We start from the raw sequence: 10,595 nt of genomic DNA on the forward strand, positions 1-10,595 counted from the left end.
CTGGCATTGGCAGACACGCGGCAGCTGCAGCTCCTGCACTTCTGCCTCTTGCTGGGCATCTCCCTGGCTGCCCTCCTGGGCAGCGGCCTCATCATCAGCGCCCGAAGCCTGCGGCCACCACCTGCACACGCCCATGTTCTTCTTCCTGCTCAACCTGGCCCTCAGCGACCTGGGCTCCATCTGCACCACTGTGCCCAAAGCCATGCACAATTCCCTCTGGGACACCAGGAACATCTCCTACACAGGATGTGCTGCGCAGGTTTTTCTGATTATCTTCTTCCTCTCAGCAGAGTATTTCCTCCTGACCATCATGTGCTACGACCGCTACGTGTCCATCTGCAAACCCCTGCACTACGGGACCCTCCTGGGCAGCAGAGCTTGTGCCCACATGGCAGCAGCTGCCTGGGCCAGTGCCTTTCTCAATGCTCTCATGCACACAGCCAGTACATTTTCCCTGCCCCTGTGCCATGGCAATGTCCTGGGCCAGTTCTTCTGTGACATCCCCCAGATCCTCAAGCTCTCCTGCTCAAAATCCTACTTCAGGGAATTTGGGCTCATTGCTTTTACTGCCTGTTTATCATTTGGCTGTTTTGTGTTCATTGTTTTCTCCTATGTGCAGATCTTCAGGGCTGTGCTGAGGATCCCCTCTGAGCAGGGACGGCACAAAGCCTTTTCCACTTGCCTCCCTCACCTGGCTGTGGTCTCCCTCTTAGTCTGCGCTGGTGTATTTACCTATCTGAAGCCCCCCTCCATCTCCTCCAAAACCTTGGATCTGGCCCTGTCAGTTCTGTACTCGGTGGTGCCTCCAGCCCTGAACCCCCTCATTTACAGCCTGAGGAACCAGGAGCTCAAGGCTGCAATGTGGACACTGATGACTGGATGCTTTCAGAAACATTAAAACTCTGGTCAATTTCTGCCAATCATTGGTAATAAAACTCACCTTTGATACTTCTTGTTGGTTTCATTTTGGTGGTCATTTGTCTTTCTTTTACATTTTTCATATTGTCCACAAAGAAATGTCATGGTTTGTGCCATTGCCCATTTTGTTTCTCTCCACCTTCCCTGTGGCCACAGACTGTGTCAATGATGGGGCTGCGCTCTCAGTGGCTTTAAAGGAACTACAGGATCTCCCAGCAGAGTTTTCTGCAGAGATGCCCTTTTGTTGCCTTCTCTGGAGCTGCAGCAGCAATGTCTGTGTGCAGAGCTGGGGCAGATCAGGGCTGGCCCAGCAGCTGTGCCCAGCAGCAGCAGCACTTGGTGTTGCCAGTGCTGCTGCCGTGGCCCTGCCCCGCTGCCCTGGTGGCCCTGGTGTTGCTGCAGGGCCTGAGTGCTCTCGGGGCCGGGCACAGCCCTGGGGGTGGCAGTGCCGGGGCTGCAGCAGGGACAGGCCATGGGCACTGCTGGGGCAGCGCTGACGCCTCAGGCCAGGCCCTGGGGGCTCCAGGCTCCTTGCCCAGGCTCTCTCAAGAACACGGCCAGGCCAATGCTCAGCACAGAAAACCCCGTGAGCAGCCCCAGGCTGGCCGTGGGCAGGCTGGGGGCAAACAGCATGGCTGGGGCTCTGCAAGGGCCCTGGGGCAGACGGGAAGGAGCAGCAGAGCAGGGGCTGATCCATCCCCAGTGCGCTGCACAGCCCAGGGCAGCGTCCCAGAGCGTCCTGATGGAGCTGCCAACAACATCCCCCTCTGCAGCCCTGGCCTCTCCCCAGCTCACACAGGTGCCCCATCCTTGCAGGCACAGACACGGCAGCACTGGCTCAGCAGCCCCTGTTTGCATTGCACACAGCAGGGGGAGCACCCCCATGCTGTTGCTGTGGGGACATGAACCTGAGGGAGCACAAATGCCATCAGCCCCTGGGGCCAGCAAGGGCTGGGGACACCAGGGAAACCACTCAGCTTTGTCCTGGCCTCTGCACTCAGCCAGAAAGTTTGTTCCCATCAGCTGGGAGTTTCCTGTCCCACTGCAGACGCTGTTGCTCAGAGCCAGGGCTGCCTGGCAGCCACCCCCAAACTGCCCTCAGCATTTCCTTGGCTTCACCTTTGCTTTCTTTACTCTTCCCTGGTACAAATTTCTTCCTCTTTCCCACCCCTGTTCCCTGCCCTGCACACAGCCCATCCCTGTTTGCCCTTTCCTCTCTGGCCCCACTCCCCATTGCAGTTCCTGACTTGGCACCATGGGAACGTCCCTTGGGCAGCAGGATCATCCTACAAGTGCTGCAGGAATTGTCTGCAGGCTCCTGCAGTGCCTCCTGCTGCTCCCTTGCCAGAGGCAGCCCAGGCCAGGGGGGCACATCTGGGCTGCTGTGTCTGGCTCTGGGGCTCCCTGTTCTGGGCAGTGAGGAGGAGCTGCAGAGGCTCTGCAGGACTGACAGGATGGGCTTTGGGGCTGGCAGGAGAAGCTGAGGGACCTGGGCTGCTGGAGCTGCTGAAGAGGAGGCCCAGGGCTCATCCTGCAACTGCTCCAAGGGTGGTTTCAGAGAATCCCAGAATCAGCAACATTGGAAAAGACCTTGGAGATCATCAAGTCCAACCTGTGCCCTGACACTGCCTTGTCTCCCCTGGGCCTCCCCTTCTCCAGGATAAACAACCCCAGCTCCCTCAGCCACTCCTCACAGGACTTGTGATCCAGACCCCTCCCCAGCCTTTTTGCCCTTCTCTGGAGAAACATCTGCTCTGCTCCAGCCTGAAACAGGGCCCAGCATGTCCTTCCTAAATTGGGGGCCCAGAACTGGGCACAGCACTCGAGGTGCTGCCCAACCAGTGCTGAGCACAGGGGAAGAATCCCTGCCCTGGTCCTGCTGGCCACACCATTCATGATCCATAGGAGTGCCAGGGATTGGATGAGGGAAATGGTGGGGAGAGCGGGTGGGAATAAAGTGTTATTGATTGTCAGTCATGGAGGGTCTTGATTTTCATATCTGTTCAGGCTGCATTAGAAGGTGCTGGGGGTCAAAATGAGTTGGAAATTGCTGATATCCATCTATAAACACGAAAAGAAAACTGGACAAAACAAGTGTCTCTGCCTTGTTTTCAAAAGACTGTATTGACTGAATGCACTTGTGAAATATGCCTACTTAAGCACAGAATAATTGAGAACTTCGATTATTCCCAAATGCTTTCCTTGTTTGGGTATTTTGAACAAATATTTATGAACTTTTCTCACTGAATTCCAGAACTGAAGACCTCAAGAAAGAAGAGGCCTCTGGAGCTGTAAAATTCATCAGCAGCAACTTCCAAGTGGCTGAGGATCCATCCCCATCAGAGCAGCAATGAACAGAAATGGGCACAGCTTTGTGGCTGCCCCAGCTTTGGCATGGGCCCTGGGCCTGGAGCAGGAGCAGCTCTGGCGGGCCCCAAGGCGGGGGCTCTTGTGCTGCCCTGGGCAGATGGGATGGCAGCAGGGGCTGCAGAGCTCTCAGCACCTCAGCCCGAGGGGAGCAGGGCAGCCAGGGAGCCTCCTTTGGCCTTGGCCAAGCACCTTCCCCCATGGCTGGGGCTGAGTCCTGTGGCAGCTGCAGCTGCTGCTGTGCCCTTGCCAGGGGCTGAGGCCGTGGGGCCAGTGCCCACAGCAGCCTGGCCTGAGCAGAGCTGTGGGGCCAGAGCCGGCTGGGCTGGGCTGGGGAGAGGCCCTTGGTGCTGCCCAGAGCTCAGGGCAGCTGGCAGAGCTTGCAGGGAGCTGGGCTGGGCTCCGAGAGCCTGGCCCAGAAACCATCAGTGTCCATCCCAGCCTGGCTGAGCGTGCAGGGGCAGGACTCAGGCCAGGCCTTGTGGGGCAGGGCCAGCGCCTGTGCAAGGCATTGCAAACAGGCAAGTGGCCCAGAGAGGAGGCTGCTCTGTGCCCTTGGTGGCACGGACAGAGCAGGGAGGGGGCCCAGGACATTTGTCAGCGCCAGCCTCTGTGCCCAGCCCTTGGCAGCCCTGGCTGCTGAGCCCAGCTTTGGCCTGTTCATGGGCACACAACAGATGTCTGCCTGGAAAGGGGCACAGGTGTTAGTACCAGTTATTAATAAAATATGATACAATACAAGCAAATATTTATTGTCTGGGTCATTTGAGTACTTTTAAGAAATGACAAAAAGTTCCCACCAGGAACAGGAATTTTCTGGATCTGCTGGATTCTTCTACTGATGTCCGAAGAAGAAATACTCATCTTCCCCTCTACTTGTGTCACCAATATTCAGTCTAGTATATCATGATCCTATTCCTTCAGGTGTTTCCAGCTCTGTTGTTTAAATGGCCATGTCTAAGGGCATGTCTTCACTAGGTTCTCTGGAACTTCATTCTTCCCATTCCTTCCAGATTTCCTCCTCCAGATGCTTTCTTGTCATTCAAGTGCCTCTCAGCTGACTGGTTTCATGCTTTGAGCTTCAGTGAGTTGCCCAATCTTTCTGAAGTTCAAATAAATACCACATGAGTCAACATCTTAATTGTGTTTATATCTATCACAGAATTACCTTTTCTTATGTCTCTGTCTAAAAGTGTTCCTGTACAGAAATCCCATGGGGATGGTAGACATGTCAGATGCTGCTGGGACATCCCAGAGAGCTGAGGGAAGAGCTCTGATGGTCACTAAACTCTTCAAATGTTCAGCTTGTGTTTGTTGGCAAGAAACCTTTCTGTGCCTCTGAGTGTCACCAGGCCCTGAGCCCAAAGGACACAAACCTGATGAGTTGTGGTTCCCACTGCAGGGGCTGCACTTGGACCTTGGCTCTGCACAGGAGAGATCTTCATCCCCTTTCTCTCTTTTCCTCCCCTGGCCATGGAGGGAGCTCCTGACTTCAGCCTGTGACTCGTGTGTGCAAAGAGCAAATCTGGGCAGAATTGGGGCAGGGAGGGTTTGGGGGACCTTGGGATCTGTGCTGGGCACAGAAGGTGTTTGCCATTACTCTGAGACTGTCTGCTGTGGAAAGTGGATTTAATATCCAGCAGAGGAATGACTTTTGCATTTGATGGAGCTGTGCCTTCCCTTGGCTTTGTTGGCTGACAAGAAATGAACATCCCTCTGTGTCTGGGGCAGCTCCTTCCCCAAGGAAAGCAGGTGGGAGTTGGAGCCAAGGAGCTGAAAGCTGCAGGTGCAGCCTGGGCTGGAGGGAGCTCAGATTTGCACAAGGCTGCTCTGAGTGCCAGGGCTTGGATGGGGGAAATGGTGGGGTGGGGGTAGGGACAGAGTCTGATTGATTGTCAGCCATGAAGGGTCTTGATTTTCATATCTATTCAAACTGCATGAGGAAATACTTGGATTCAGTGTCAATTGGGGACTGCACATATTGATTTATGAACACGAAAAAATCCTAAACAGGACCTAAAAACTGTTTTCTCACTCTCTTTTTAAATATCATGTATTCACTTTGAACACACTACTGAAATCTGTCAAACTAACCACAAAAGATTTGAACACTAAAATCAAATTATTCCCAGAGGCTTAGCTTGTTAAGGTGTTCTGAATGTTAATGAGCCCTAGGACACTGAATTCCTGAACTGAAGAGCTGAAGGCTGAACAAGCCTCTGGAGCAGTACTTGGATTCAGTGTCAATTGGAGATTGTACATATCAATGAATTAACAGGAAAAAAATCTAAACAGGACCTAAAAAATCTTTTCTCACTGTCTTTTTAAATAGAATCTATTCATTATGAATACACTTCTGAAATCTGTCTCATTAACCACAAACAATTTGAACACTTAAATCAAATTATTCCCAGAGGCTTGGCTTGTTGAGGTGTTCTGAATGTTAATGAGCCCTGGGACACTGAATTCCTGCACTCAAGAGCTGAAGGCTGAACAAGCCTCTGGAGCAGGAAAATTCAGCAGCAGCCTCCAAGTTGCTGAGGATGTCAGCAGCCCCCAGTGAGGCCATCCCTGCCCAGAGACCGTGGGGGAATGGGCAGACAAGGAGAGCGTCCCTGGGGCTGGGGCAGCACAACTCAGAGGCACCAGCGGCTCCAGCTGGGCAATGGAGTGTGGAATGTGGCTGGGAAAGCCCTGCCTGGGCTGGGCCAAGCAGGACACACAAGCCCTGACTCCCATTCCCCAAACAACTCTCTCAAGGAGACATTTAAAAGGAATTACAGTTGTTTGTGTCCTCTGAGTTTTATGTGCTGGAGAAATACCCACAAGAGACTCTAAAAGTTGAAAAGAGCAAAACAGCCTTTACTGGCAACTTTAGAAAATCCGAGAAACTTTGGAAAGAGGTTTAATATGACATTCATTAAACAAAAAACACAGCTCAAAACATTACCTTGGGCCATTCAACTTCACAAGCTCTAAGTGTGTTCAATTTCAAGTTACTCAAAATTTGCAAGAGGACATATATAGAAGAAGTAGACACAGAAAGAGAGACAGACAAAAAAGATACAGAGAAGCACACACACACACACACACACATACACACACACAAACACATAGAACTACCAATTCCTGGATTCCAGCACTGTTCAGATAGAAATTCCAAGAGGAGGCAGGGTCAAGATGTGTGCTTGCCTTGTGGTCAGCCTTCAATACCCCTTGGTCTCCCTGGGCCCTTCCCCCAGGTGGGACTTGGGCTCATTTGGTCCCTCAGGAACTGGGCTGGGGCTGCAGAGGTGGCTGTGGAGCATTGCCTGTGCTGTGCCAGGGACTGGCAGCCACTGCTGGGCTGGGATAGAGGCTCTGGGGGGATTGGGGTTCCAGGGCAGGGCAGGGCTGGGGTTCCAGGGCAGGGCAAGGCTGGACCTGCCCCTTCCTCCCCCACACATGAAATGTTTCCAGCCAACAATCTCCTCCAGTCTGTCACAACAGGCAACGTTGGAGGTGGAACTCCCATTTCTGGCCATTGGCGCCTGGCTGAGAAGGACAGTTCTTTTCCATAGGAAGGAAAGCACAGAGCCCCAGTGTTTCAGCAGCAGATGAGAAGAGACCCTCCACATGCCAAGGTCAGCTGGACCAGTCAGGTGGCCCCTGGGAGGCCAAACCAGCCACACTTGTGCTCTGTTCTCCTGGTTCCATTGGGCCCTGCAGTGTCACAATGGTGTCTGTGGTTCCACAGGCCCCACAATGTCACAATGGTCCCCTTGGTTCTATGGATCCCCTCAGATCACTATGGTGCCCTTGGTTCCATGAGGCTCCATGGTATCACAATGAACCCTTGGTTCCATGGTGCCACACAATGTCAGAATGCTCTACTTGGTTCCATGGGACCTCATTGTGCCACAATGGTCTCACTGGTTCCATATGGCCCTGCAGTGTCAGAACATCCTCTTGGTTTCCTGAGGCCCTGAAGACTCACAAGGGTCTCCATGATTCCATGAGTCTCTTCAATGTCACAATGGTCTCCTTGGTTCCATAGTTCCCCACAGTGTCACAATGGCCCCTTGGTTCCATGAGTCTGTAAAGTCTCCTAATGGTCTCTCCATGATTCCATGAGGCCTTGCAATGTCACAATGGACCTTTGGCTCCATGGGGTCTCATGGTGTCAAAATGGCCCCTTGGTCCCATGACACCCCAAAGTGTCACAATGGTCTCCATGGTTCCATGAGGCCCCGTGGTGTCACAATGGCCCCTTGGTTTGATGGGACCTCTCAGTGTCACAATGATCCCTACATTCCATGGAGCCACACAGTGTCAGTACAGTCCCCTTGGTTCCATGAGGCCCAGCAATGTCACAGTGCTTTCCATGAGGCCCCACAGTGTCACAATGGTCCCTTGGTCTCACAGGGCCCCACAGTGTCACAATGGTCCCTTGGTCTCACAAGGCCCCACAGTGTCACCATAGTCCCTTGGTCTCACAGGCCCCACAGTGTCGCAATGGTCCCTTGGTTCCATGGGCCCTGTGCTGCTGCATTCCCCCCTCCCCTTCTCAGGCCGCCCTGCCAGCTGAGAAATGCTCCTTGGGGCTCGGCCTTGGCCAACAGCCCCTGGGCTCAGCTCCTCTGCAGCTCATCACAAACACTGTCTGCTCCAGGCACTGCTGCTGCCCAACCAGCTCCTGCTTTCTGTAGGAGCAGCCCTGGGAACTGGTTTTGTTCCCTCAGTGGCACAACATCCCTGTTCTCACACTGCCAAAGAAAGCTGTTGGTGCCAAGTGCGGCCAGGATGAACCATTGCTGGGACTGAAGCCCCTCTCTTGGGGCCCTGCAAACAGCGCTCCAAAAGGAGCCCTTGGAGCTCTCCTGGGCCAGCCACTCCCTCTGAGTGGGGCCTCTCCCAGCCGGGAACTCTCCCGTTTGCTGCACTCGGGGATCCCCAACAACGACGGAGCCTGGGCCGGTCCCCCCACTCCTCCAGGCTCAGCCCTTCACCCGCTGGGGAGATGCCAAAGGATCCACAGGGAGCATTTCCTGCCCTCAGGGGAATTTCTCACAGGTGCCTTGCACTGACTCTGTGTGTCTGTGTGCACACAGGAGTGCCTGTGCTGGGGAAATGGGGCAGAAATGCTGCTCTCTGAGGGGCTTGAGTGCCTTGGATAGCTGAGCCAGACAGGCCTATAAGTGAAGTTAGGTCATGAGACCTAAGCTAAATTACATGCTGCTAAGAGTTGTTCTTTTTCTAAGTTGTTATGTTTAATATAAGTTATAAGATAAGTTGAATATTGTTAAGTGTTATTCCACTGTTAAATTATTAAGTGATAGGTTATAAGTCAGGTTAAATACTGTTAGGTGCTGTTCTTTTGCTAAATTGTGAAGTTGAAAGTCTCAGTTAAGGTTAAGGTGTAATTTAAGTACTGTTAAGTTTGAGCTCTGTTAAGCTTTTAGGCCATATGTCTTTTATCCTTGCCCTCACTGTCCTTGTGTCACACACACACACAGGGACAGTTCTCGGTTCATTTCTGGTTTGATTGCCTGGATTTGGTTTGGTTTTGTTGTTGCTTTGTTTCCTTGCTGTGCCTGAAGTGTCCAGTCAGGAGCAGAGTGACTCTTGCCAAGGAACTTTGTGCTGCTGTCCCTTAATATTCAATCTGGTTTTTGCTGCTCCCTTGCTGGGGATTTTTTCAGCGCTCTCAAGGCCTCGTTGGTAACAGGGTGAAGGAGCCCTGGCCCAGGCTCTGGCCCTGGGGGACACAGGGGACGCTGCCGGGGGTCCCTGTCCCCTGTGCCACCCCCCCAGGGCCCCGGCCCCCCCCCCGTGTCAGGCTCTGGGGTCGATCTCGTGGAACATCCTCTGGGGAGGCTGCGGGGCCGGGGGGGGGGGACCGGGGGGGACAGGGGACCCCGCTGTGCACGAGCAGGGTTGGACTGCTCTGGGGGAACTGTGAGGGGGCCGGGGCAGAGTGACCTCCCCAGTGACCTCACACAGCCCCTGGGATGTCACACAGCCCCTGGGATGTCACAGGCCCTGTGATGCCACACAGCCCCCTGGGATGTCACACAGCCACTGTGATGTCACACAGGAACCTGTGATGTATGATGTCACACAGCCCCTTTTGATGTCACACAAGTCTCCTGTGTTGTCACACACCCCCTTGTATGATGTCACACAGCCCCCTGTGTTGTCACAGAGCCCTCTGACATGTCACCCTATGATGAGATACAGCTGCTCTGTGATATCACAGAAGACACTGTGATGTCACAAAGTCACCCTGTGATTTCACTGTTTGTTCTGTGATGTCACAACCTGGTCTATGATGTTACACAGCAAGCCTGGTGATGTCACAACCCATTCTCTGATGTCACAGAGCCACCCTCTATGATGGCAGGACTCTGCTCTATGGCCTCACACACTATTCTGTGATGTCACAGCCAGCTCTGTGAACAAACCTTCAGTGATGTCACAGAACCCCACCTCAAGAACTCAAAGTTTGTTGAAGGTTGTACTTTGGGTCCCACTCAGGGCACAACTGGGAAAGTGTCCCCAGGTTCCAGGTAGAGCAGAACACTGCAGGCAGTGATGACAGCTGGGGAAAAGCAAGGCAAAGGTGTCTCTGGTGCTGAGCAAACCTGGATGTGTTTCAGGAATGCAAAGGGCCAAGGCCTGAGCCCCAGCCCCTGGCCAGGCAGATCCTGTCCCTCCCTCCTTGCTCAGGGCTCTTCCCGGGATGGGCACTGGCATGTGGGGATGTGCAATGCCAAGGGCAGGAGCATGGGGCGGCCCCTGCCAGGCTGCTGAGCAGGGACAAGGAGGCAATGAGGCCCCAGGCCTGCAAGGGTCACTTGTCCCCTCGTGGCCTCAGGCCCAGGGCCAGCAGCCATGGCCAAAGTGCTGCCCAAGTTGGCTCTGTCAGGGCCTTGCAGCTGCTGCCCATCCCTGTGCCCTGTGCAGCCCAGGCTGTCCCACGGTGTCCCTGCCCTGCGCCTCTGTCCCTGCAGGCTGTCGGCATCCCCCGGCTGCCCCACCTGGCTGGCCCCTTCCTTTGCTGACAGCTCTGCCTCCTGCCTGCCTCTGCCTGCCCACACGGTGTCCACTCTGCCTCCCCAGCTGCCCTTGGTGCTATTATGTCTTCTTCAGGCTCATTCCCACTAGGAAGAAAAGCTCCAGCCTCTCTGAAACCACCCTTCCATCCCTCCCAGGCTATTCCTGTTCTGTCCTCAGACTCCACACCACTGACCCCAGAGCCCTTAGCCTCTCCTTGCTTGTTATGTGATGAGGCCTCCACATCCCATCTTGGGAGATTTTGGGGTCCTCTC

General features: G+C 54.1%; 1 pseudogene; it reads left to right on the forward strand.

Annotated features, from left to right (window-relative positions):
• Positions 1-9: 9 nt before the first annotated feature.
• On the forward strand, positions 10-1,929 carry LOC115917161 (annotated as a pseudogene).
• Positions 1,930-10,595: the final 8,666 nt, after the last annotated feature.

This window comes from Camarhynchus parvulus, unplaced genomic scaffold (assembly GCF_901933205.1).
Source record: "Camarhynchus parvulus unplaced genomic scaffold, STF_HiC, whole genome shotgun sequence".
In the NCBI taxonomy this organism is placed as follows: domain Eukaryota; kingdom Metazoa; phylum Chordata; class Aves; order Passeriformes; family Thraupidae; genus Camarhynchus; species Camarhynchus parvulus.